The following is a 25,315-nucleotide window of genomic DNA, read 5'->3' as shown; positions in this document are numbered from 1 at the left end:
TGGAAAAGTTTCTGTGCTTCTTTGCTGCAAATAACTTATATCCTGAAGAAAGAGAACTCTTTGTGCAACTGCTGGGGAGGAATCTTTTGAGTGGACTGTAACTGACAGTATCCCAGAATGGATGAGGTTGGTAGATCTCACTTAGCCCTCCCTTCTCCTCAGGCAGGGTCACCTAGAGAACGTTGCCAGGAGTTGTGCACAGTTGTGGGCCACAATACTCAAAACATGAGTATTTCCAAAGATGATGGTTCCCCAGCCTCTGTGAGCAACCTGCAGAGGTGTTCAACCTCCCTTGTTAATATCAAGATTTCACAGGATCACAGAATGGTCTGATCCAGACCATTAGCCCAGCCACCACCATGGTCACTGCTAAACCACATCCCCAAGTGCCACACCCACATTCCTTTTGCACATGTCCAGAGGTGTGAGGTTATTTCCTTGCATCTACCTGTTGAACAGGTGTGGGAGTAAATGCAGGAGCTCGTTCTACCCAGCACTGGGGTTTGCCTAATCCTGTGTCTGACTGTGCAGGGTCAGTGTGGGTGTGGTAGCGGTGTCCTCCTGTATTAGTGTCTCCCACCACATAGACACACACGCACACACAATTTCCTTAGCTTTTTCCAGCCCATATCATCCAATTAATTGCTTCACATGCTACATTCTTCATAATGAGATTGGGCCACAAGGACAGTATGCTGGTAAGCTTTTCTGTTCTGAAAGGAAAGTCCATCACTCCCGCAGTGTACCAGTTCAGTGCTGTGAAATAATCCCTGGCTCTTGTTTTACCCTTCCCTTGGGGTATCTGCTCCACTGAATGACCCCATCATGCTCGGTGCATTGAGATTTTGAAACTAGCTGCTAACTACTGTGGATGCATTTCCTGACCTTACTGGTGGGAATTGAACCAAAGTCTCTCAAGTGCTGTAGGATCTAATTAATATGCATCTTATTCCAGGAAAGACTCATTACTTTATAGATATTTATATAAGGGGTATGTCTGCTATAATGGTTAATAACTATGAATAAAGTTTCATTTCTGATAGAGGAATAAAGCTTTTGTTTAGATATGGATTTTTAGTTTTATTAAAAAAATTAGAAAGTATGATTATGATAATTGGGTGAGAGTTCCAAATGGTCACACAAAGTTTTTATTCTTATCTTTAGTACTGGCCGCAATCAACTCTCCTTCCTCACCAAAAATTTAAACAAGAGGCAGGGAAGAACTAATTTAAAAATTAATTCAAAGCATTAGCAAAGGATCCAGAGAGAGTCTGTGATGGATATGGAAAACTTGTAGTGTATGAGAAAGTGAAGTGAGTTATGGGTGACAAGATATTGAAATAATAAGTGTAAGCAAAGTCCTGTCCTTTCTAAACGGAGAAAAGGCATACCGTAGTAACAAAGGCTACCTATGGACCTGGTCTCCCCTGATGTTTGGGAAGTGTTAAGTGTTTATCTAGATCCTTTGAAAAGCTATTCTGACACACAGCTTGTATTGTAGCTAAAATTTTTGGCAACACTAGAAGGCCTTCAGTCCCCAAAGGAATTAACTGGTGCTGTGGAGGGGACAAACCCCAGTGGCTGGGCAGACCAGGCACTGTATTTATTCTCTCTCGGGCTCTGCTCAACAGGTAGAAATGACAAAATCACCTCAATGCTTCAAAATCACATGACATCAAAGCAAATTTGGAGGCTCAAAAATCTTGGACAACCAAATTTTAATGCTTAGTTATGCTGCACAAAATGATTCAGTCATATTGTCAAACCAGAGGAACTCTAATACTGTAAGCTGATCAAATGTGTTTTCATAGTAACATTTTACCAAGGATATAACTCACTGTACTTTAACATGCATACAACTTAAGGTTTCTATGAAGTTCAGTTTTACTGAACTACCTCTATAGAAAATAGTAAGAATCAGAGACAATGCAAATGTGGGGTGCAGTCCTGCAGTGACAGTCACCTTGGGACAGCAGCAACAGTTACCAGCAGTGTCATTCTGCTGCAATTGCAGGGGTTTGATAATCACTGCATAAAGTATACGGTTTTGGCCACTTCAGAAGGCAGTGATAGTTCTTCCCCATCTTATTCTGCAGTCCACAGGCGCAGAAGAAGTCCCAGAGAATCTTGGGCAGGTTTTCGCCATCTTTATCCTTGTGGAGAATCACAGTACGCATGCAAAGATGATGTGCGAATTCATGAGGCACTCCATGGCATCTGTGAACACGTGTGTCAAAGTATGTTAATTTTAAAATGACAATTGCTCCAGCTATCACTCAACAGCCCTTAGAGTTATGCAAAGGAGGGAGTGCTTAAGAAGAAGAAAAGCCAGGGAAATAAGTGAATGTTTAAGGGAGATTTTTATTTTAAAAAAATGCATAACTTACAAAAAATAATCCTTGGAGTAACATGAAATTCTTGCAGTAGATGGTTTCATGAAGTAAGGGAAGCTTGAGACTTGGTTTTATAGGTAGCAGTTGTCTGTGTACTTTGGAAGTGAGGCTTGGAGCACAGTACCTGTGTGTTTGCTCCAAGCCAGCAGTGCTGCTTTTTTGGCAAACTGTGTCAATGACAAATTCATATTCTGAAGATGACTGTACCAAAGGTTTTGTGGCTTTCACTGAGACATGCCACCCTGGGCTGCTGAAGACTTTCTCTTCTTCAGTGTCTCCTGTTCTTGTTTGGCCTTGTTCCAGTCTGTGTTGAAACATTTTCCTGCCTCTGTTCGTAATCCACAGCAACGAGAGTCAATGGGAATGAGTCAGATCACTTGTGACCAGCTGCATGGGGGTGAAGTTGTGGGTTACCCTTCCTCTACTCACCCCGATCCACACAGATGCTCACGTGCACGTGCTCGTATTTCTGTGGGACGCCCGACGTGGGTACGTTCAAGGCTCGCTTCAGAAGCACCACAGGGTTGAACGGACAGATAGCACAGTCAGTGCCAGCAGAGCTACCTGGTTTATAGCTTTATGTTATCTGAGCTCAGCTATTGGAAATCTATAGCTGCATGCTGTGAGGTAAAGCCAGCAACATAAGAACATAGGAATGGTCCTGCTGGGTTGGGTTAAGGTTCATCTAGTCCACTGTCCTACTTCTGACAGTGGATGTCCAGTCAGACAAAGGCAGTATGTTGCTACCTCTTCTACTCTCCACTTCCAACAGTTTTCAGCTCAGGCTATTTCTTGAGCTGGATGTTTCTTGCAGTAAACTCCACAGAATTCTTGTCTGTGTGTTGTCTCAGTCCTCCCTTGTGACCTCTGGAGTAAGTTCCACAAGTTTGCTCACTCATGCTCAAACTTTCCTTCTTCTTTCCTTCTTGAATTTTCTTGGATTTTTTTTTTTTTTTTTTTTGTTGCTGCCTACATTTATGAGAACTGGCCTTTTTTCATTTAACCATATCCTCCTGAAAAGAGACCAGAACTGCAGAAATATTAAAAATGCAGGTGAGTCATAGATTTATTCAAAGGCAGTGTTTACTTCTGTTTTATTTCTATTCCTTCCTAAAAAATTTTAACGGTTTATTTGCTGCTTTGACTGATAATGACCTAATTCTTTCTTGGATCAATAGTATATTCTTACTGTTGAATCACAATTGTCAGTTCAGAATCTATTTGCACATATTTGAAGTTTAGAGTTTTTCCAGTGTGTGTAGCATTTCTTTATTCCCAGGAATGAAGACTTGTAGGGTCCCTCCCAGTGATTCTTGGCAGTCAATCATTGTCCTCAATACTCTATATTTTGTAAATGCAGAACTGTTTTTTGCCTTGATGTAGGTAGTATAGAAGATATTTAAAGAAAATCTGTTGCTCTTGTCCTTCTTTCTAGATGTCAAATCATGTTCAACTAGGGTAGTTACAGCCTGCACTTTACAAGTGAGAAACTGCAGGATGGGATTTGCCATATTCAATTATTTATTGAGTGAAAGATCTTTCTGTGGTCAGTCAGTACCTATGCATCAGCTGGGTATCATCTGGCATTTACATTGCAGGATTATGTGTTTGTTTTAAAAGCAAATCTTAGGTATTTTCAAGATGAAAGTACTGTTTCAGCCTGTTCTCTGACACTTATTTCTAGCAGTCATTTTAGTTACTTGAAGATGACATCACTTGTTTAACAATAACAAATTGAAGACCATCCTGGGAGTCTAACAAATCTATGGAAAGCAGGGGGAATTTCACCCCTAGGTGATCAAAGTTGATTAGATCTCATTACAGAGTGCCTTAAGTGAAATGCTTTGGAGCTTTGCATTTCTCAGTCTTACCCTGAAATTTTTGTGTCACAAAACCCACTAGATTTGTGTAGGGACTAATACTCCCTCTACAGAGAGTGAAGCCTTAAAGGGACATTATGTTTGAATTATCTTTCCATCCCTAGTGATAGTTGTCAGCACTTATAAGTTGTAATGTGGCTTGCTTTCCCTCATCATCCCTTTTACAAGAATCCATAGAGGACTTTGGTTTTCAGTGTTGTCACTTTGGCACCTTTTGCTTGGTACTAAATTTACCTTAAAAAACCATGTCTACGCATTATGGGTTCTATTCATGAATGACTAACACCTCATTTGCACTTGAATTTCATTCAGGTTAAATGGAAACACTGTGCAATGCTGTGGAATTTACACAAATTTTATATCCTTGAATACAGATTGCTGGTAATGAAACTGACACTTTGTTGTGCATATTAAAGATGCCCAGAAGCTAAAGGAGGATGGAGAATAGGAGAAAATGCACTAAGATCTGGCCTGAATGAGCAAAGTGCTCTTACAGAGGAGTGGGTAAAGGAAGAAGGAAATCAAAACAAGTCTGCAATGAATAGGTGTCCCCTACAGCTCAGCCCCAGGAGCAAATAAAACTTGGGATTTTGATGCTGACTGTGTCTGCGGACACCTGAGGTTTTCACCTATCTGGGTGGTTACATTTGTCACTATGTAGGAATTTGTACTCATCTAAACTAAACTTCCTACTTCTCATTTGAATTTCATCTCCCTAAGTGATTGCTGAAGGTGTTTTCCCCTACCAAGCTTTGCTTGTGTCTAAGTGTTTTGAGGGCATGTCAGGGGGGAACAATTCATGAGCATGGAATTTGCAATTTGACTCAAAATCTGTCTTTACTTTCTTGTCCTTTGTGCATTTGGACTACTATGACTTTTCTGCTGAAAATATTAAGCAGAGAGGGCCACTGAATGATCTTTCTTTCACAAGATTTGTTTTCTTTTCCCTTGACTCGTATGATGCCAAGCCCAGTGGCTCACCTTTCTGACATGAACCCACACGTGTGACAGGAATATGAAGACTAATAACTACACAATCCTGTTCTGAAATTTATTCAGAGTTGCAACTAGATGCTTGTGATCTGGAGGAAATTACTGCATGACATACTGTGATACAGCCTTATCACAGCCCACAGAACCCCATGTGAAAATGTTTGTCAATAGCCTGTAGAAGGTAAAAGTCTAGTTGCTTGCAAGAACTTCTAAGGACAGTAGAGATTCTGTGCTCAAGCTTTACTGGACAAGTTAAAAATTTAAGAAGAGGTCTGAGCAGCAGTAAGGGAAGATGCTGAAAAAATTATTTTAACTTTAGCTCAATAGTGCGTGATCCCTATATTCACGGTTAATGCTTAGTTTTGTACCTTACAGTGTTTATTACCAACAAACCCGAGATTTACGTGGCCTTGTTTTAACTCCCTACATCTAAGATTAATGTCTTGTGCCACCTAATAAATCCTTATTTATTTATTTTAGTGATTAATATGTACTGGTAGATATCTTTTACTTTGAGAATGAGAATTGTGTGTCAGATCAAAGAATGATAAGAGAAGTACATTATGACCTGACCATGTATTTAAGGTACTCTCAAGGAGAAAAAATTCATCAGAAGATACACAACTATACTTGACTAAGTCCATGGAAACCATTAGCATAAATGCTTGTATTCAGGAATTGTGATGAATATGTATTAGTATGATGAATATAACCTGGTCCTTTAGGCTACTGGGCATGCTTGCTTTGAGGAGAATTCTCCATGCATCAGTGCTGCTAATAAAGTAATGTCAACTTTCTAACCCAGCAAATTGGTTGGAGAGCTATTTCACTGTTTCCAGTGACAATGGTATCTGCCTATGTGTCCAAATGTAATTTTGGGTACCAGCAGCCTTCAGGCACACTTTTCCTAGTAGATAGAGATCCTGGCTAAAAATTCAGAAATTTTCTGCTACTGATTAGTAAGCTTTTCTGGTAAGTATCTAAAATAGCTCTTAACTCACTGGAAAGAGGTGGTGACTGCTCATTATTGTTCAAACTGAACTTTCTTGCACCACGTAGAAGTTTTATCATCTCAGAAACTAGTGCAAAGTTTGTCTTCACGGGCACAAATATAAAATAACAAAAGAGAAATCAGGGGAATGCTTTAAAATCTTTTTACTCCCTTGAATACTTATGCCTTTTCTTCAGTCTACACCAGGTCTTTTTTCTCTGATACACAATACGTCCATTTTTCTCTCTTCATTGGTTAACACACGTGAGAATTATTGTGTGGGAGGAAAAAAAAATCTGCTATTTGAATACCAAGTCACAGTTGACAAAATCCATGCACTGAGTATCTACTCAGGGGACAGGTACTTTCTCCATCTTCCAGAGGTCAGCAATCAACAGTGTAAGTTTTAGGAGTATAAATGATTATGTATAAGAAATCTTCCTTTATTATTTTTTTTCTTTTTTGTTTCAATTTCCCTGCAGAAATTGATCTGGGTTGCAATTTTAATTTCAGCAGGATTGCTTGGAAAAGCAAATCTGAAAAAGAGGCTGTCATAGGCTGCATATCATTATTACAAATTCATATGAGTGAGATCAGGGCTTGGAATTTTGGCTTCTGCAGACGTGGTATTATTAGCTGCAATAATATCAAAGTGAGCTGTAGCCTGTGGAGGGAACATATTAGGCATGTAATCCTGTTCTTCGTTTAAAGTTTCTTTCTTCAGGAATATTAAATAAATAGACGGTAAACTGTTGAAATTACCACACACAATTGGGCAGCACCCTGTATGCAAAACAAGCACTGAAGGACATATATGTGACCCCAGCAATCTCTAAAGTTGCTTTCTAAACAACCCTGAGGCATTTGGATCAGCTCCATTAAAAACAGAAAGCATAAGAAGGATAGAAGAGCACATCAATACATACATTTTTCAATTAATTTTTTTTTCCAAACAGAATTTGTTTGTATTCTTGTGAGCCTATCATTGTAACTAGCATGTTACCAGTTATTATAAAAAATGATAACTTGATAAGCTATTCCAACCTGATGGTCCTATACCAAAGAATTTTATGTTTCAAAGTACTTCCCTCTATTAAGGCCAAAGTCCAGTTATCAGCTGCCCCTGTTACCCAGGGTAGTATGATTTTGCTCCATGGTGATGCAGCGTTGCAATGATTTATATCAAATCAAGAAAACTTCAAGCTGAATCTGCAAAAAATATAGGGAAGGTCAGCAATAGGAACTGCTAACATGTTGCAGTTTCTATGAAGCTGCAGAAAAGCCCACTATGAACACTACAAACCTGAGAACATTTCCCTAGTCTTTGATTTCTTATTTTTGAAAGGTTGTAATGGAGCCAGCAGGTAGCGTAAGACAATCAGGAAATGTTTTAGCAGACAATACCATATATCTGAATATGTGCTATAGCTTTATACTATCTATACATTCCTTTGCTTTGTGGAAGGACAGAGAGCTGCTGCAAATAAAACTAAGGTTTCCAGAGGATAATCATGTAAGACAGCAATTATGCTCTGCAGCAGTTATTTACCTGTCTACAATCATAGGCAGGTATTAATGACAATGGAAAAAGCAGTCAATGATAACATCAGATAAAGAAAGTATGTCAGCATAAGTATTAAAATACCTGACTGTAATCATTCAGTTTTGTGTAAATTACCAGAGATGGAAGAGAAAGACTTGCTCTTTTCTTCCTTATTTTGCCATGCTTTAAAAGTAGGACAAGTAAAATATTGTCCAGCCACCTGATCTTAGATGAATTCTGTTGTTGTAAAGTTACACATTTGTGCCTGAAGACCAAAATGACCCTTAGTGCTGTGGATTAAAAGACACAAGACCAAAACCCTTTTCTAAGTGCAGTTTCATGACGTGGGGTTCTTATTTCTGGTCTCCGCCTTGACTGAATCAGACCAGCAAAATGTGATGTTCCAAATACAACAGGCAGGAAAAAGACAGGATTTGTGTGGCCTCCATTTCTTCCACTCTACCCAGTCAGGGACAGCCTCTCTATATCAATCCTTATTAGTCCCCTGACTATTTGAGATGTCAAGTTCCTTTTTACATTGCCTCAGTTTCCACATTTACTGTGATTTACTACTCAGCCGTTCTCTTTCTAACTTCATTTTCAAGGCAATACGTCTGAGACTCCTCTGACATTGTCTTCTTGGAGGTATCTGACACTTGGTGAAGCTCCAGTTTTATTTCTTGCCTAGCTGATCCAGTTCAGAGCTATCATCTCTTAGCTTTTTTCCCCTCTGAAATGATTCACTTCCAAACTTCTTTCTCTCTGAATCAGCCATCAGACACTTGAGAGCCCAAGAAGTAGCAGTAAGCTGCTTTTTCTCATTCTTATACCACTATCTGTGTGGTATAAAATCAGATAGTAAAAAGGGGTGAGGCAGTGTAGGAGACCTTCATCATGTGCCCTAAAAATCTTTATACCAGAAAACAGTATGAGACTGCAGCACATATTTATTGATGCCTTGACTAACTGAATTTATGTTAACAGTGGATTTTTTACAGTGATTCCACCATAAGCAGGATTTTTTGAAATGCCAATTTTCTTTTGCATTCAAAGGCATAGGAGAGAATTTTGTTGAACTCTAATAAAAAACATTTTTAGGGCTTGGTATTACAATTATTAGGAACTGAGGCTGTTAAAAAATGAAATGACAATTCTGTATTAGCTAATGGCATATTTTAGGAATAATTCCTTTTTATTTAATAAAAATCTCAATATTTACTTCTATTCAGTCTTTTAAATGACATGATAAGTTATTGAAGCTGTGTTTTAAAAATATGAGATTTTTTTCATACCTTTTATTCTCTGTGGAGTCATTCGCCTTACAGGATTCCTATTGTGACTTCTTGTATCTTCAATATAAACTGCTTCTACCAAGTTTCAAGCAATTGGTCCTGTCAATATTATTTCAGGGTTTGTTGGTTTCAGGAAACAGAGTTATCACTGTGAAAGCATTATTGGTATGTTCATTAGGAGAAAAAAAATGTGCTTTACATCTGTATTTATAAATTATTCTTTGATCAGCCTGTCAGTACTGTACACTTAGAACAGCATCCGAGCACTGAAGTAGTAATAATAGGGGGAAATAGCAGTATCACCTTTATCCCTTCTAAAAATAGTGCTGCCACAAATGTTAGAAAGGCAGGGCATGGGCAGTACAGCTCATGCTGTGGCATCCCAGCTCTTGGGAGAGGGGCTCCAGAGTTCCTGGGAGAGCAGAGCAACAGCAGGGCTGGAAACACTGGGCTTAGGCTTACAGGGCTCCTGCCTACAGTTACCTGGAAAAAGAAATAGCCCAACTCAAAATCTGGTTTAAAAAGTCTGTGTTTAAACACCAGTGAGAACAGGTCCAGTATCAGCACTGAAAAAAGTGTGAAAAGGCAGCAAAGTCAGTATGAGCACATGAAGGGTTTCTGAAGGAGCCAGCTAAAGCAAACTGAGAAGGGCATTTATCAACCCTTGACAGGTCTAACTAGAGAAATTTGGAGCAGGTGACAAGGAGATATTTTTAATATTATTGAAATATATCATAACAGGAAGGATATGTTGGGAAAATTGGACTCTCCATGCTTCTTTGTCCCTGGAAGGTGGTTGACATCCTGGGCATAAAGGATGCTGATGAGTTGGAGAAAGAGTGAGGGATCAGTAATGTTCCTTCCTGGTGAAAAAGCAGGCAAAAGCAGTGTCACAGCCAGCCCATGTGATGCTCTCAGTTCACACCCCAAGCAAACACCTGCTGAGCAAAGCAGGACCTTCTTGGGAGCAGCATTTGCACTGAGCAACTCATGAGCTGATTGCTTGTGTGATGGGAACATGTGGGGGTTTTAATTACATCTAATAACAACCCAGCTGCCAAAGGTAAGCAAAGGGATGGGAATCTGATTCTTCTCCACCCAGCATTGTTGTGAAACTAACTGTGGACTTCCATGCTAATAGAGCCAAAACCAGCAGGCCCAGTTTTAAAATGTAGTTCTAAGACACAATAGTGTGTTTGTTTTTTGTTTCTTTAATAGCACAGCTAGGAAAGTTGATCCTTCATGGAATACTTTGCTAAAATGAAAAGAACATCAATATTTTTCTTCCAAATAAATACATATTTGAATTTCATCAGACAGGGTCCTTGTAAAAATAATTACAAAAATAGATATTAGCTGAGCACGAACCAAACAACTCCTTGTTTACCTGAATTAGAAAAAGGTTGATTAATGGTAATGAACGTGTTACATTACTCATTTGTCAAAAAAGATCAATAATGTTAAATACCCCAGGAATGTCACAAAGCTGCCTCCAGTGTTGTGCAAGTTTTGTGCCAGAACAATTCTAATGGAAAACTGTCTGTTGAAGGGGCCACTCCTTCACACACAGAGTTCTGCCTCCTGCTTCTCTCCTACCCTCCTGCTTGATGCTGAGGAATGACCCCTGCTAACAGGGGGAAAAAATAGATCTATAAAATAAGTATGGTAATTTTTTGCTTTTATTTGCTTATTTTGCAATTCAGATAATTTCATGGGGGCAGGTATAGTTACAATTAGGCAAAGTGTTAATCCCCAGAAGGGGGATGGGGGAGGAAGGGGGAACTCATCAGTGATGCCCCTGTGCAGTGGAAGGGACTGGGAGTTCCTGCTGGCAGGGCAGCCACCCCTGCCGGCCCTGCTGCTGCTTGAGAAGAGCATGACACAGCCCAGGAGGAGAGGCCAGAGCGTTGCTTGTGGCAACACTCTCTCCCTGTAGCTCTTCTGTAATTATTTCACAGTTTTTATGTTTCTGTGTGATGCAATGCAAATTCCTGGAGGCAGCAATACTTGCCATGAAGGACCAATTAGTGGCCATCTCAGGAGAACTCACGTGGTTGTATCCAGTTGTCACTGAGTCAGATCCAGAAATGTTTTATGTGATGAGCAGGGATTGCTTTTCCCATTAAGAGTCTTGCAATACTGGGAAACAGCGATGGGATAGAGCCTACATAGTAGTTTGAAACCAGATACTTAGAATTCATAGTAATTAAATGTACACTGACAAGTAATCTTCTGGACAACCTTTTTAAAGTTACTATAATACTCACTCTACATATTTGAGGACAGATGCCCTTAGTTTGTACAGAGGAGTGGGATAAAGACACATATCATCTTCCCGATTTTTCACTGATTCCCCTTCTCATCTTGAGTGAGTTAATTTAACCTTCCCTTGGCTCACTTTTCCCACCTACAAATTATGTACATTGTTGTTTAAGTACCTCAGAGAGATATTTCAAATTTTAATTAGTGTTTGTAAAATGCTTTGGGTTATTTGGACCACAGTGTGATTTATTATTCAGTAATGTATGTTACTGTGTGGTAGGTGTACACTGCGTGTGCTGCAAAGTAGGGTGGCAGCAAATACACTGATTTTTACTTTGTTATCTGTTTGTATCATGTGGGCTGTAAGATTCCCTTTTGTTGGTTTAATTTCCAACAAGTTTGATCAAAGGTGTTTTGATTTTTCACAGCCTTGCCCTTAATAGGTATTCTAGTGCATTTTTATGTGAAAAAGGGAAGGGAAGGGACAACTAATAACCTGATATACTAATGCTAATTGGACACCTCCGTATATTTTTACTGAGCACTTATTCTATATGGACATGAATGTATGCAGATCATATTGGCTGAAGGTCATGCTAGTATGTGAGGTCTGAGTTCTAGGTTGTGATTTTAGGAGAATCCAGTTAGAATCCTGTCCAAAAATGTGCAAAAACCTCTCCTCCCACACACCAGGCCCCAGAAACATGGAGCACATAGGGAACCTAGGACTGAGCAGGAATGAGAAATGAACCCTTCTAGTGAGATTTGCTTTAACTGATCCCTACAAGGAGCACCTTGCAGACTGGAGCAAGCTGGAAATTGTGTCTATATTCTCAGAGAGGTAATTTGGAGTTGCAGTATCTCCAGATGAGGATATGAGCTCTGAATCAATCAACTTTGTTTACACTTTTTTTAATATGAATAGATTTCTCTGCAAGTTGTTTCAGCTACAGGTGTTATTCCTCATGTTGGGGATGACAGATCAGGCCAGAAAGCCTTTCTGAAGTTCACTGAAGTACAAACCCACACTTCCAAAGGTATCCTACCAACAGCATTACTCAGGTCCATCTTATGCACTTGCACATTGAATTGTTTTCATCTCTGCCCTGTCCATTTTCAGGTTTATTTCCTGTGACAATCCTTCTGAGCCCACTCCTTCCTTGTTGGGCAGCCAGCAAGAGAGAGCCAGGGGAAGACGATCCTATGCTTTTAGCTCTTAAAGGAAAACAAGCTGATAGAAATGTGCATATTTTAAGGGCAGATTAGGATATCCAGTAGTGGAAAATGCACAGCACAGTCCCTCCTGGAGGGAACAGAAAACAGACTGCTAAGAGTGAAATCTTCAGGAGAAAACCCAGGGCTTAGGGAAGCTGTGCAAGTGGTGGGGGAAAGAGCACTCCTGCTTTGCGTGATACTGTGGGCGGATTTGCCTTCAGTTATGCTGAGGCATCAAACATCAAGTTCAGAAAAAGAAAAATAGTATCAAACTGGCAGGGTGCAAATATAAACTCTTTATAAGATCAAGTGGAAAGATGATAATATGACAGGCACAGGGAAGCTATGGAGAGGCCACAAAAACTTGTGGTGATACTTGCAGGGGCTGCAACACCATACCCCCGTCCCCCATATTTTAGTGTTTGAAGTCTGTAGCAGTACAATTATAGCAAACTAAAACTCAAAGTAACTGCTTTGATTACGAGGAATTAGATCAACTGCACTGTTTTGACAGAATTTTAACTGAATGGATGACCTGCATAAAAAAAGAAAAGAAAAAGGACAAAATTACTGGGTCGTGTTGACCACAAGATGGATTGGAACTCAAACACAGTTTCTTATTGATTAATTTTAATAACTATGAATTTATTGAAATACATATGTGTAAGTATGTAAGATGTACCCCCATGCGCCCCACAGTACATTTAGAAAATCTGTCTCAACTTTGTAAAACACACAAAACTAAATGATTAACAGTGGTTTGAAACAGAGCTGACACTGGCAAATTAGACTAGTAATTCACTATGTCTTAAGACTTGAACTCAATTCTTCTACAAAGAGCTAATTCACTATATGGAGAAAAAGAAGAATCACTCAGGACAGCAGTGAGGTCTGTAATAACCTGTTGTCTCTTTCTTTCCTGTCTCCAAGGTTTTGCTTTTCCATGTAACCCTAAAGAGTGGATACAAAAGACATCTATTTGCATGAAAAGTGAGAAATAAAATATATGTCTGGACTTTAAGTGGCTCCACACAGCGCTGACTCTTGAGTTTGATTTTCTTACCTGTTGACATACAGCCCTCTCTCAGTTTCTCTGCTGTTGTGCTCAGTGTCACTTTTGCTGAAGAAAAGTGGCTGAAATGTCACTTTAACCAAACATTTTGAGATTTTGGAGACAGGTCTGAAACTGAAAAGAGATTGATTCTCATGGGAAAATCCTGTTGTTGATCAAAGAAATGTAAAGCACAGCTGGCTTACAAAAATAGTCAGAAAACAGGGGTTTTTTTTTGGCTGTTTTTTTTTTTTTTTTTTGTGTGTGTGTGTGCGGTTTTTTGGTTTTTTGTTTTTTTTTTTGTTTTTTTTTTTTTTCCCTAAATTGGCAAGGGGGAGGCTAGGCTCTGTCAGGCTAAGGAATCCAGCTTTTCCAGGGACTGGGCTCCACTGCTCACCTGAATGCATCTGGGAGAAATTCTACTGCTAGTACAATGCTAAATTTTTCATGTGTTTTTTTTTTTCTCACAAGCATCTTCCCAAGGTGTCTTTGACATCCCTCAGTTCCCACCAGTATTACACAACTCTCATCATTATTATCATTACTTATTTTAAGCTTCTAATAGTTTTCTTTTCCATTGTAGGAATTTCCCTGTGTGCAGCAAGGAAGCCATTCTGCACATTTTAAGGGCTAATGCTGAGCTGTGGTTGCTGACAAGGGCTGATGCCACCAGGACCCATGTGCAGAAATGAAACTGCCCCTGTGGCTGCCTGCCAGCCGTTTCCCATTGCTTCAGTGGCTCCAGAGACTGGCCCTGTGAATGGAGTTACTGTTTTACATTTAGGGAGTTAGGTACAAAACTCTGGGAGAGAGCTGGGAATATTAAAGTGGTGTAGAAATCTAGTGCTCAAGAGAAGAATCAGAGGGAGCAGAAGACAGCTCTTCCAGAGAGTCAGGGAATACAAGGTATCAGGCAAAGTGAAGCAGGGGCAAAGCAAGGGAAATGTAAGGTCTCTGGTCTGGGGACCTGCTGTGACTGCCAGCAGCAGTGTGTTATCCTCACAGATCCTATTGCCACCTGAGTAGGAACCAGCAGTGCAGGAGTCAAAAGCTGCATTCTACTGTGGCCGAGGCATGGCCAGCTGAGCGGTGGAGGAGACCAGATATACACCAGAGGACAGAGTGTCCCGTGCCTGTACCTCCTCTTGGCTCACTATTCAGTTTATATTATAGCTCTTTTTCTACACCTGGCCCACTTAAAGCAGACATTACTCTTTTTGTTTTTGCCTCCTAACAATACAGAAAATTTCACCTTCTGCATTTTATATGACTCTGTCAGTACCCTCTAATATTTTTAATTTCAAGAGCTTTTCCTGAAACTTTTAATTCTCCAGACTAGAAATCTTCAGATAGTAATTCAGTCTTTAAAAATCTTTACCTGTATATTCACTGCTGTGATCCAGGATATCTCATTCTTCCATCTCTTCTTAAATCTTCCTTTAGAGTTCATTTATCTTTAGTTTTGCCAACAGTAATTTTCTTCAGTAGGAAGTTTTTATATGCTGGAGAATAATTTGAATTATTTTTCCTTTCAGGTTTTAGGAAGGTTCACCTTGTTTTTCCTTCAAAAGATGGTGGATAGATTTGCCATGAGATGATTCCTAGAGAATATGTGAGAGCATTCTAACATCATCTGATGCCTGCCAACCCAGCCAGCTTCCCCCATGTCTTGTGCTAGAAATTGAAGCCCAAAGGTAGGTGTCCTCTGAGATGGTGGTAATTTCCAGTAAGCAGATTTAGAGGAAAATATTTTTTTCTTCTTTCAGGGCTTTCCCAAAGAATTGAAAATGTACTCTCTTTTTATAGCTCTCTGGTAGCAGTTCCTCCCATTTACACTTACATATACATACATACAAATGCAGATATGCATACATTTATTTGCAGCAAGAAATAACTGTACTAAAATCTTTAATGATACTGAGGAAGCAGTCACCTGTTACTCTGCTCTGGCAGTTTCAGCTGTCTAGTGAACTTGAGTTATTGTGGTGATTTATCATTACTGCTTTAAGCCATATGCTATATTCTGCACCTATATTTTTTATTTATAGCTTCCTGTATTGAATACTTACATTTTCATCTTATTTTCACAATGAAAGAATTTTTAATGTGAAAAGAACTAACTAAAATTAGGTAGTGATTACTCCTTGTCTCATCCTTGATACCTGCTATGTTTTTTTTCAAGTGGTTGACCAAATTTGTAACCTTTTCACCTACATTCAGAAATTTGGGTTGGGTCACAGGGGTGAATAATGTAAAGGTCAGCAACTGTTGGCAGTTTTCTAGGGATGACTTCTGTCTTAGATGCGTAAACAATCTTGGCCAGGTTGAAGGTCTGTGCCTAAAGTCCCTGAGAAGTGGTGCTGTTGATGATGGAACTGCTGGAGTGTGTCCCCAGCAATGCTTCCTAGGACATTCCTCACTTCCCTTGGCTGCTTATTCTCACCTGATCAGAGCAGCTCCTTTCTTTCTTGGCTTCTCTGGAGGAACAGTTTTAGGGTGGTTCTGCAAACCAGATCACCAAAATGAGCGAGGCAGAGGAGCTGAGAGGCCTGGTGGTAACACGGAACCCTTTCACCAGTCTGATTTCATGGGCCGTGACCTGCAGAAACAGAATGGGCATCACCTGAAAGGGGAGGACTGGGGTTAGCCAGCACCAGCTCTTCCCTACTGGAAAAAATGGCTTCACCACTGAAGGAAGCATCAGTAACTACAGAGAGCATAAAAATAAAGTAGGAATGTCAAGATCTTTATTAATTAATAATAAATTATCTTGGTAACTACCTTTTCTGTGCCTTGAGGTCAGTTTAGGGCTGTGCCTGATTTTCTGCCTCTTTTTTTGCAGTTACCCACTAATTTGCATTATCTACACAGTAGTTACCATTTCTTCCCTCCCCAGGTTACAATACTTGAATATACAGTAGTAGTTACTCAGATAGTTTATTTTCTTCTTGTTTCTGTTGGAGGAGGGACAATAGAGAGGAGGAGGTAAATAGCAGATTTGATCTTTAAATTGAGCTCTGCAGGATAGGAGATGTTACAATGCTTGGTTGATGGCAGAGCCTGAAATGTAGGACGGCTCTTTGCCCCTGAAATGCCACCAGCCTTCTTTACTCCGCCTTCCAAAATAAACCACAAAATAAATAAAGCTTCCAGCATCAGTAAACTTCCTGCTGCTTGTACTGGCAGCTGGCCAACTCATTTGGACTGTTCTCCCCACTGGTATAAAACACCCATGCAAGGAGGGAGAAAAAGGTGAGGAGGCCCCTATGATGGCATATAAAAGGATGCCTTGCCAATTTTCTTATTTGAACAATATAACAGAAAATCTTGGACTCAGTGTTAACAAACAAGCTTACTCACACTCTTTTATAACTCTAATTTTTTTTTTTTTTTTTAGCATTTATCACTTAAAACCATGCAATTGTTCATCTGAGTGAATAAATACACAAACCCCATTCCTCTTTGAAGTTTTAGCTGGGATTCAGGAAAATAGGGAGGAAAAAATATCTGTACATAGATGCAGCAATTTTCTGGGGTTTTAGTCTCCCTCCTGGACAGCATGTGTTTGGATTCTCTGGTGTATGTGTTTGGGTTCCATGGCTGAATGCATGAATTGCACAGGCAGTGGACTGAGCTGCATTTTCAGCATGGTTTCTGCTCAGGCCCGTATAGGTATTTATGATATGGTTTTAGAAACATCCAGACTCTGCCCCACGTGTTCTAGAAATTCAAAAACAGAAAGGTTCTGCAGAAGTACTGGCTAAACATAGGCTATTTTTTGAATGCAGATGTTTATGCAGAGATTGTTGATAACAACTGACAATTAAAAAGCATTTTATATAAGTGACGAAAACATCTACTTGGGAGGTTTGCCCAGTGTCATCTACCTTGAGACTTGAACCCGGGTTACTGTCTGTACATTTCAGTTTGTGTTTCTGGATTTACACAGGTGAAATGTTGACCTAGAAGAATATGGAACAAACCACTACAGCTTTAAGCTGCAGAGGTTTATAAAAAAAAAAAAAAAAAAAAAAAGGCAGAAACAAAGGCAAGCAGATGGCTAAAGATGAAGGTCACATCAGATTGAGAAGTTTGTCAAAATGTGATGACATAGGTAATCTGTAAACTGTTATTGCACCTAGCTGGAGGTGCTGAAAAACATTTTGAAATTACAAAAAACACTGGAGTCACCAGCACACAGGCAGGAATGATAGCCTGGAGTGGTTCTGCTCTATGGATGAATGCCAGATGTGGAAAGCGACATATCTGGAATTAATGATATTAAACATGCTTTTCTTTTATGCTCAATAATAACTCTATTATGATTGATACAAACCGCAGACACTTTATCTAGTACAAATGGAATCGTCTGTCATTGACTATATTAAATCATCAATTTCTGCATGATGAGAATCGTTTAGGGTAACTAATCATCTGTCTCGTTCTGAAGTCTTTAAGGCTGATCAGATAACGTTTTGAATACTGCCTGAGCAACCATGACAATCTAACCCTTCCATGTAAGGATTGAGAGGGGCCCATTATGCCGTCAAAGCCTGTGGAAATATCACAGCTCTTTCTCTACATAATACCCTGCTGTAAATAAATCACTCTCCACCGCAAACTTTATTGATCACAAGCACTTCCATGCTTGTGTCTAGTGAAGTCTCTACAGAATAAAATGCTGCTTTATATTTTGTCTTGTCAAAATATTAAACGGCTCTGTCAAGCGGAGTCAGGCTAGCAGTGATGGTGTAATTCTGCTGTAGCCCTTCTCATTCCCTCTTTCTATCTCAGCTGCCAAGCTTACAAAGCAGGATTTTTTTATAAACTTTCCAATTATAGTCTCGTAAGATTATGAAGCCTTAAGATAAAGTGTCCTAATTTAGAGTGGTAGAGTACTGGAACCACTAGACAAGAGCCTGTTAGATAAAATATTTCTCACAAGGAAAAGATAACCTGGCTTATTTATATACACAACATTAATGGGCAATAGGAGATAGCCTGGAATATCCCTATTATTTTACCAAGTGAGATAGGAGAGAAATATTTGAATTAATTCAAGCTCAAAGTGTTTATTATTCATAGACAAAAAACATCCCTCTTATTACGAGACAAATGTACCAAAGGAGGAAACTGAGAGACTTCAGGTAAGCACAGAGCTTTGCATTTTCATACCCTATTGTTAGTTTGTAATTCTGTAAATAAGATAATGTATCTGCAGTGATACAGAAGCGCCGTCAGGGTTTGAGGGGGAGGGAGGACTGCTCCTGCCTCCGACTTCAGCTCACGTTGTGTTTGTCATTGGATGGTCTCACTTCAACACTGCTTAGCCACACAGAGCGCTGCTCTTTTTAAACACCCTGTGAATCTCCGGAGGAAAAACCTGGGGTCTTGCAGAGCTTTGCTGAGAACAGCCTGGGCAGATTGTAAGGAGATTTGGGGCTGTCCTTGGGAAGAAGCCGGAGCACTTTCAGGGCTGCTTGACGTTGTAATAGTATTCACTACCTCAGGACTGCAGAATCTTAAGCTCTGTCAAGCATTCCCATATGCTTCCCTCTCCAGGAAAGGCGAATAAGAGCCAAAAGTGGTAGCAAAAAATTCTAACCTGTGCTGAAAATAAGGCTGAAACAGAGAAACAGGGAGCTGACAGTGACTTCCTGACTTCTGGGCTTCTCAGGGAATCAGAGAAAATCTGGCCTCAAAATCACCATGTTTTATTCCCTTCCCTGTTTGATTTTCATGCAGGTAGAGTTTCTGTTCAGGGAGCATAAATGTGGAGTGCACAACCAACCTTCTTTCTCTTGGTTGTCTTTTTTTATTTTTTCCCTGTGACAAATCAAAATCCATATTAGGTGAGAGAACAGCAGAGAGACCATCTGCAGAGGAAGATGGGCAATTGTGAAAAGAGGTCGAGAACAGAATAGGGAAGAAGGAGCAGCAGAGGCAGGGGTCAGCGGAAGGACAGAGGCCATGAGTTGGAGGTGTACCCACTCATCCCACACGTAAGCTCCTTTCTCTGAGGCAGCGGGGAGCGATCTCTCTGAAAGCACCTACCGCAAGGAAGTCCTGACTCTGCTGTGCCTCACAGATATGACTCAAACAGAGATACTCAGTCTCAGAATGAAAGCAGGCAGAGTGAAGTTACTGATGTGTTGGACACTTGACAGTGAGGGCTCCTGAGCAGCAGAGTGCTGGCTGTCCCCATGAGTGACGGGTGCACCATCAGGTTTTCCAAACTGCATATGCAGTCACCCCAAATAGCTCTTTCGTGTGATCAAGGAAATTTACTTTTTAAACTATGCTAGTCGAAAAGTATTCCAGTGACCTAAACCAGACACGGGCAATTTCTGAGCCAAGGAACTGCAGGAGTACTTAGAAGTCCTAAAATTTTCTGGCCACTCTCCTTTGTCCTTGCTCTTCCTGGTCTACAAATTGTTCCCTTCAGAAAGGGATTTAAAGATTCCCTTACAAGACTTCAACAATATAATTTTCTCCTTCTTCATTACCTTTAGTGTTGTCCAATTAGGGGAAAAGTGAGGTGCCTATTACATCAGTAGTGGCAATAGTTAATGGTAGGAATACAGGCTGTGAAGAAGCATTTGTTTAGTTAAAACTTTTGTTAAATCTCTTTGAATAATACAAATCTGTAAAATTTTTTTTTTATAGAAATATTGAAAAACACAGAAAGCTGTGAAATTCAGTGATTACTGCATTAGTAATTACTATTGCTCTTAACTAAAGACAAAGTGAAAGGCATCAGTAGTTGAATACTCTGTCCATTTCCAGTTCTTTATTATCTAAATAAAAAGTAGTTTCATCTACATTCTTAAGAAATTATGTTTACCTGGAATGTCATTGCTTGCTTCCCTTGTTTTCTTTATGCAGTTTCAACAAATTGCAGTCTACAGTCCAAACTTCCTTTTGAGAATGACTTTGAAATGAATGGACTTTAAAAATAAGAATGGCTTGTGTTATGGAAGAGTATAAAGTCATAGTTAAAAATGCATCGCAAAGAACCTAAAAAAGAAAATAAGAATAGAGTTCTCATAATTTAAAATGATCATTTTTATAAGTATAAAAAGAAGTCCAACAGTAAGCAGCAGAGTTTGCATGAAATGCGATAAAACATTTTTGTTATGCAAATAGATTTAATGTAATTAAGAAAATGCACTGTGACTGTCTTCAAATTAGAACTAAGCTGCAGAGCTCAGAAACAATGGATGAAAAGGAGCAGAAAGGTATTACTCAAAAAAGGTAACTATTGGTGACAAGTGACTATATAGTAACACCAGAGATTATTCTGGTGTCATAGAACTTCTTTTCATGGCTGAAAAACTTCAGGATCCAACACCTGGAACAAGATAAACAGCTTTACTTAAAACATGCTTCCATGAAGTAATTTGCTGTCCTTTAACTTTCACCACTTTTATGGGCATGGTTAGTAGGAGGAAAAAAGGAGGGAGGGAAAGGGAGAGAGAGAACGGATCTCTCAAGAGTGGTGTGGTTTGGTCAAAACCTCCAGACCTTGAAAATCTTTGCATACTAACATCTGAAACAGGTGGTCCTGGGCTCATTTTGTGAGCATAAGTTGCTGTGTGTCGGCCTTATGCTCCTGAGCCTTCTCAGATGTGTAGCCAGGAGGGATCTGTTTGACTGTGTGTGATTTTTTTATATCTTTCAGCTAAATCACAGGTCTTAATGCAAAATGCACTCAGAGACAGCATAGGGAATTGTGACACTCCCTATAGGACTTTTTCACTATAAACCAATAAATGGATTACACTGATCACACAGTTTTTTCATCTGTGATTGCTAAAATGTGGATAAAATCTTCATTTTAATATTTAATAGTACTAATCTTCATTTAATCAGCAATACAAGCATAATTTATTGGAAACCTCATAGACTGTTGTAAGTGTAGATTTTCTGTGCTAGCTACTAAGGGCTGGGAATAGGGCAGGCACATAAGAAAAGAAAATAAAATTCCCATCAATGGTATGCAGAAAGCTGGAGATGTAAAGAGAGAAGGAAAGATGCAAATAGCAATAGTGGGTGCAAGCATGGGTATTGCTTCACATTTAATGACTGACTGCGTTAAGGACCCCGGTCGTCTCCTCTGGCCAATCATTAACTGCTTGGAAATGTCCTCCCATTAGCTCTTATTGTTAACAACAAGTTACTAATACATATTTAACAGTATTCATTATTTTTTTAACTGCTTCACAGCGGCCTCAGCGAGCGAGCATGAGCAGATGGAAGCTGCCTCCCCAAGCCCTGGGAGGCAGAGGAGGGATGGAGGAGCTCCATTTTCCCCGGAGCAGCCCTGCCCTGCTCAGGCACCGCCAGCCTGGCTTTGTTACAGGAGCGCTTGGAGTGCGTGCGGCCAGGCAGATGCGGCACAAGCCTGGTTTGCTGAAACATCATCAGTGCGCATTTAAAGCAGTGTTGAGCAGATAAACTCTTTTTTTTTTTTTTTTTCCCTTTTTTTGTAACAACAATAGATAATTATGTCACAAGTAAACGTCCGCGAACATTTCTGTTTGTTTTTTTTTTTTTCTCGGAATTGGAGTTTTAAAATTTTTTTCTTCCAAACTCTGTCCTTTCAGTTGGTCTGTATCATGTTTTTCAAAGCAGTAGGAATTTAGAAAAACAATTAAACTACCGGTGTGATATTAAAATGCATTATTTTAAACATAGAGAGTAATGAGTTTAGAAGTTATGAGTCCTCAAAATTCTATTAACTCATTTCCAGATGGATAAACAGAAATGCACGAACCAGACTAACTTGCAGGGAGTAACAGGACATGAGCCTGAAGGCCTGCCCTGTACGTGTGTCTCACATTGACTCAAAAGATCCCTAGGCAGAATTTGTTATCTGAGGAAGTGAAAGCAGACAATTTATTGCAGCTAGATCCTCAAAAACAGATTCACAATTATCAAATAACAGAATCTGTTAGTTTTGCTGCCTTCAGTAAAATATCAGATCTCCATGGAAATAGGATTACAGGAGAAACCATATTAGATTAGGGTTCATCTGGCTCAATTTCCTGTCTTTGACAATAGCCAGTACTACAGAGGAGGGTGGCACAAATAGAGTATTAAATGTGCATAATTTTTCAGTCTAAATGTATGGAATCTGACTGTAAAGTCATCCTGTGTTTCTCCCGCTCTATGCTTCGTCCTTTCAATTTCCTCTTATATATCTTTGTCCCTTTGTCTCCTCAAGTGTGATGCTTTCAACATTTTGGGCTTTACCAGGAAAATGATTGAATATTTGAACTATCTCTGAGTCATATGATGCTGGTTAAATGGTGTCTGGAGTATAAAAACTTGGCAGAGTGCATTTTTTGAGGCTTGAGCTTTGCCCACTCACTTGGAGTTCTGTTGTGGCTACAATACCAATACCAATACAATGTAGTATTACTATTTTGGATCTGTAGACTAGTAACTCACAAAATCCCACTAAAAATTCCTCTACATTTAAAGAGTCAATAACCTTTCATTGAACTAAATTCAGGACAGATAAATAATGGTGAATACATTTCCTGAAAACAGCATCTAGTGCTACCTGATAACCCATATCTCAAAACTTCCCTCAGAGTCCCTTTTATATCTGGGCCCTGTTTTTTGGTAGTGACTGATGGTTGTAAACTAATCAGTGTGAGGTGCCAGTGAGGAGGTCAGAAATCTGCTACAGATGTTGTTTGCAATGCAAAAGATCTGCTTGCCTCAACTTAGGACCACAAGTTGTGCTGGAAACCAAAACTTCCATTTTTGCCACCGCTCCAGGCATAGCTCCTCCCCAAGGAACTAAAGGTAATATTTATGGGTTTTATCAAAATTATTTTTATTCAGTGGGAAACCCAAGTGAAACAGACCGTGGCTGGGTTTGTAGGTACTTAAGATACACAAAAATATTCTCACTTTTGGACACTCTTTGAAACCCTTTTTTTTGGGGCATTTTGGGTTTTATGGGCTGGGTGCAGAATTTTCTTTTTTTTTTTTTTTCTGTAGGCTCCTATAGCAAGCATTTGACCCAAAGCATATGGAAGAACTGCCCCTGTGTTTGCATTGAGACCTCATTGATCAGTAGTTTAACAGAGAACAAAGAGACCATGGTGCACACACTGGGAGCTGTAGTACCACTTGCCCAAGCAGCACACTGGTTAATTGTACGCAGCAGGACATCTTATGTGCTGCCAAAAGATGTTGGAGTAGCTATGAAATAGTGACTTGAAGGGTTAGTAACAAATCAGTATTACCTTCTGGGCTTAGGCTGAGGAGAAAGGGCAGCTCCTTATGGATTTTGTTTTGTTCTCCCTAAATAAAACCTCTAGATCCAACAGGGTAATGTTTTGTCTTACCAATGCATCTGTTTCTTTCTTGGTAAATAATATTTTAATTCCATGTGTAGCTAATGTTTTAAAGATAAGTCATTAAAGAAGCAAATTTTAATTCTAGATTTCCACAGACTTATTAGGATTATAATGAATTAAAACATAATGAAAAATAGCCTGATTAAGGTTATTAAGAGGTTATATCATCTTTAAGCCGTACCTCTGTTGAAAGAGGCTCATGAAAGGAGGAGTGTCTGTCAGCTGAGACGTCTGCAATTTGATTAAAAGCGTGAAAAGAAGCGCAAATACTTCTCCACCTGGAAGGATAAAAGACAAAGATTTACAGTCACTGAATGTGCCAAAAACAAGGATCCTTGTCTTCTGTTCCACTCAGTCTTGAGAACGTCCAATTCATTTTTCATGTCCAGCTACAAATGAAATAGGGAGAAATTACTGTGATTTCTTCAGATGTTTGAATATTAGCAAATATTTGGAATGAAAACTATTAACACATCAGAAATGAGAGGCTTTTAAAATGGAGAACAGGAAGCTGGTTATTGTCTGATAGATTTTTCCAGGATCCTTATATTGTGCTGAAGCAAAGGGAAATTAGTGAAAATCCACTAAACCAGCCATTCTGCTGTGCATGCAGAAAGCCAGAATTCCTTATCAAGCCTCAGAATACCTCATCCATATATTAGAGCTTGCCAAATAAACTAACAGTTACATCAGTCCTGCAGCTGTTTTCAGGAGGCCACAGCTCCCTGAACCTGAAACTTTGACTGCTGACAACAAGTTGCTTGAAGCAGAAATGTTATTGAGAAGCCACCTTCCCTGTAGCATCCCTGCTCCTGCTGCCACCTCCAGCTTGGTGCCTCCATCTGCCCGGTGTACCATGGGGCAGCAGTGCCAGCAGGCTCTGTCCACGAGGTCCAGGATGCTGCTGAGCTTCTCATCAAACACCCTGTGCTGCAGGGACTCTTTCCTCCAAGCGCTGCAGACAGCCCTGACTGTGAGTTTGACAGGCGTGCACTTGCCTATGTTTATAATGAAGATGCCATTGGCAGACCCTCCACAGGTTGGGTAAGGTGATTTCTTTAGCCAGAGATTTACAAGATTTTGCAGGAAAACATTCTCAGCTTTTTCAGCATTTTTTTTAGATGATGCCATAATGCAGTCATTGCCAATATTCAGCTTTGGGAAAGGTTCCTGAAATATTTTTAGCCTCTGACTCTTCTCTCTGCACTTAGAAATATCCTTGATAAAGTACTAGAAGAATTAGATATTTACTGGACCCCATACACTGCCAAATCTATCTTTCTCTATTTACATTTCCTTATCTAATTGTGTATTTCTTA

At 39.7% G+C, this 25,315-nt stretch overlaps 2 long non-coding RNA genes across 6 annotated transcripts in view; one reads left to right on the top strand and one right to left on the bottom strand.

The window, feature by feature from the left end:
* Positions 1-1,673: 1,673 nt before the first annotated feature.
* LOC116808593 (uncharacterized) lies at positions 1,674-25,308 on the bottom strand. The gene is made up of 6 exons (XR_004368367.3): positions 24,178-25,308; positions 20,465-20,637; positions 14,999-16,219; positions 13,633-13,755; positions 9,093-13,520; positions 1,674-7,466 (listed from the first exon to the last, which is right to left on the bottom strand). It is a non-coding gene; the product is annotated as an uncharacterized lncRNA (long non-coding RNA).
* The window catches only part of LOC115495950 (uncharacterized), a 67,519-nt gene continuing 57,379 nt past the window's right edge, over positions 15,176-25,315 (top strand). For 4 of the 5 annotated variants that reach the window (XR_012056974.1, XR_012056973.1, XR_012056970.1 and 1 more), the window contains exon 1: positions 16,213-18,767. This is a non-coding gene — a long non-coding RNA (uncharacterized lncRNA). Of the gene's footprint in view, positions 15,315-16,212; positions 18,768-25,315 lie in introns of those variants that run through there. The other variant, XR_012056972.1, reaches the window with a different exon arrangement.

This window comes from Taeniopygia guttata, chromosome 7, assembly GCF_048771995.1.
Source record: "Taeniopygia guttata chromosome 7, bTaeGut7.mat, whole genome shotgun sequence".
Lineage (NCBI taxonomy): Eukaryota > Metazoa > Chordata > Aves > Passeriformes > Estrildidae > Taeniopygia > Taeniopygia guttata.
This window is presented reverse-complemented; position numbering and strand designations above follow the sequence as displayed.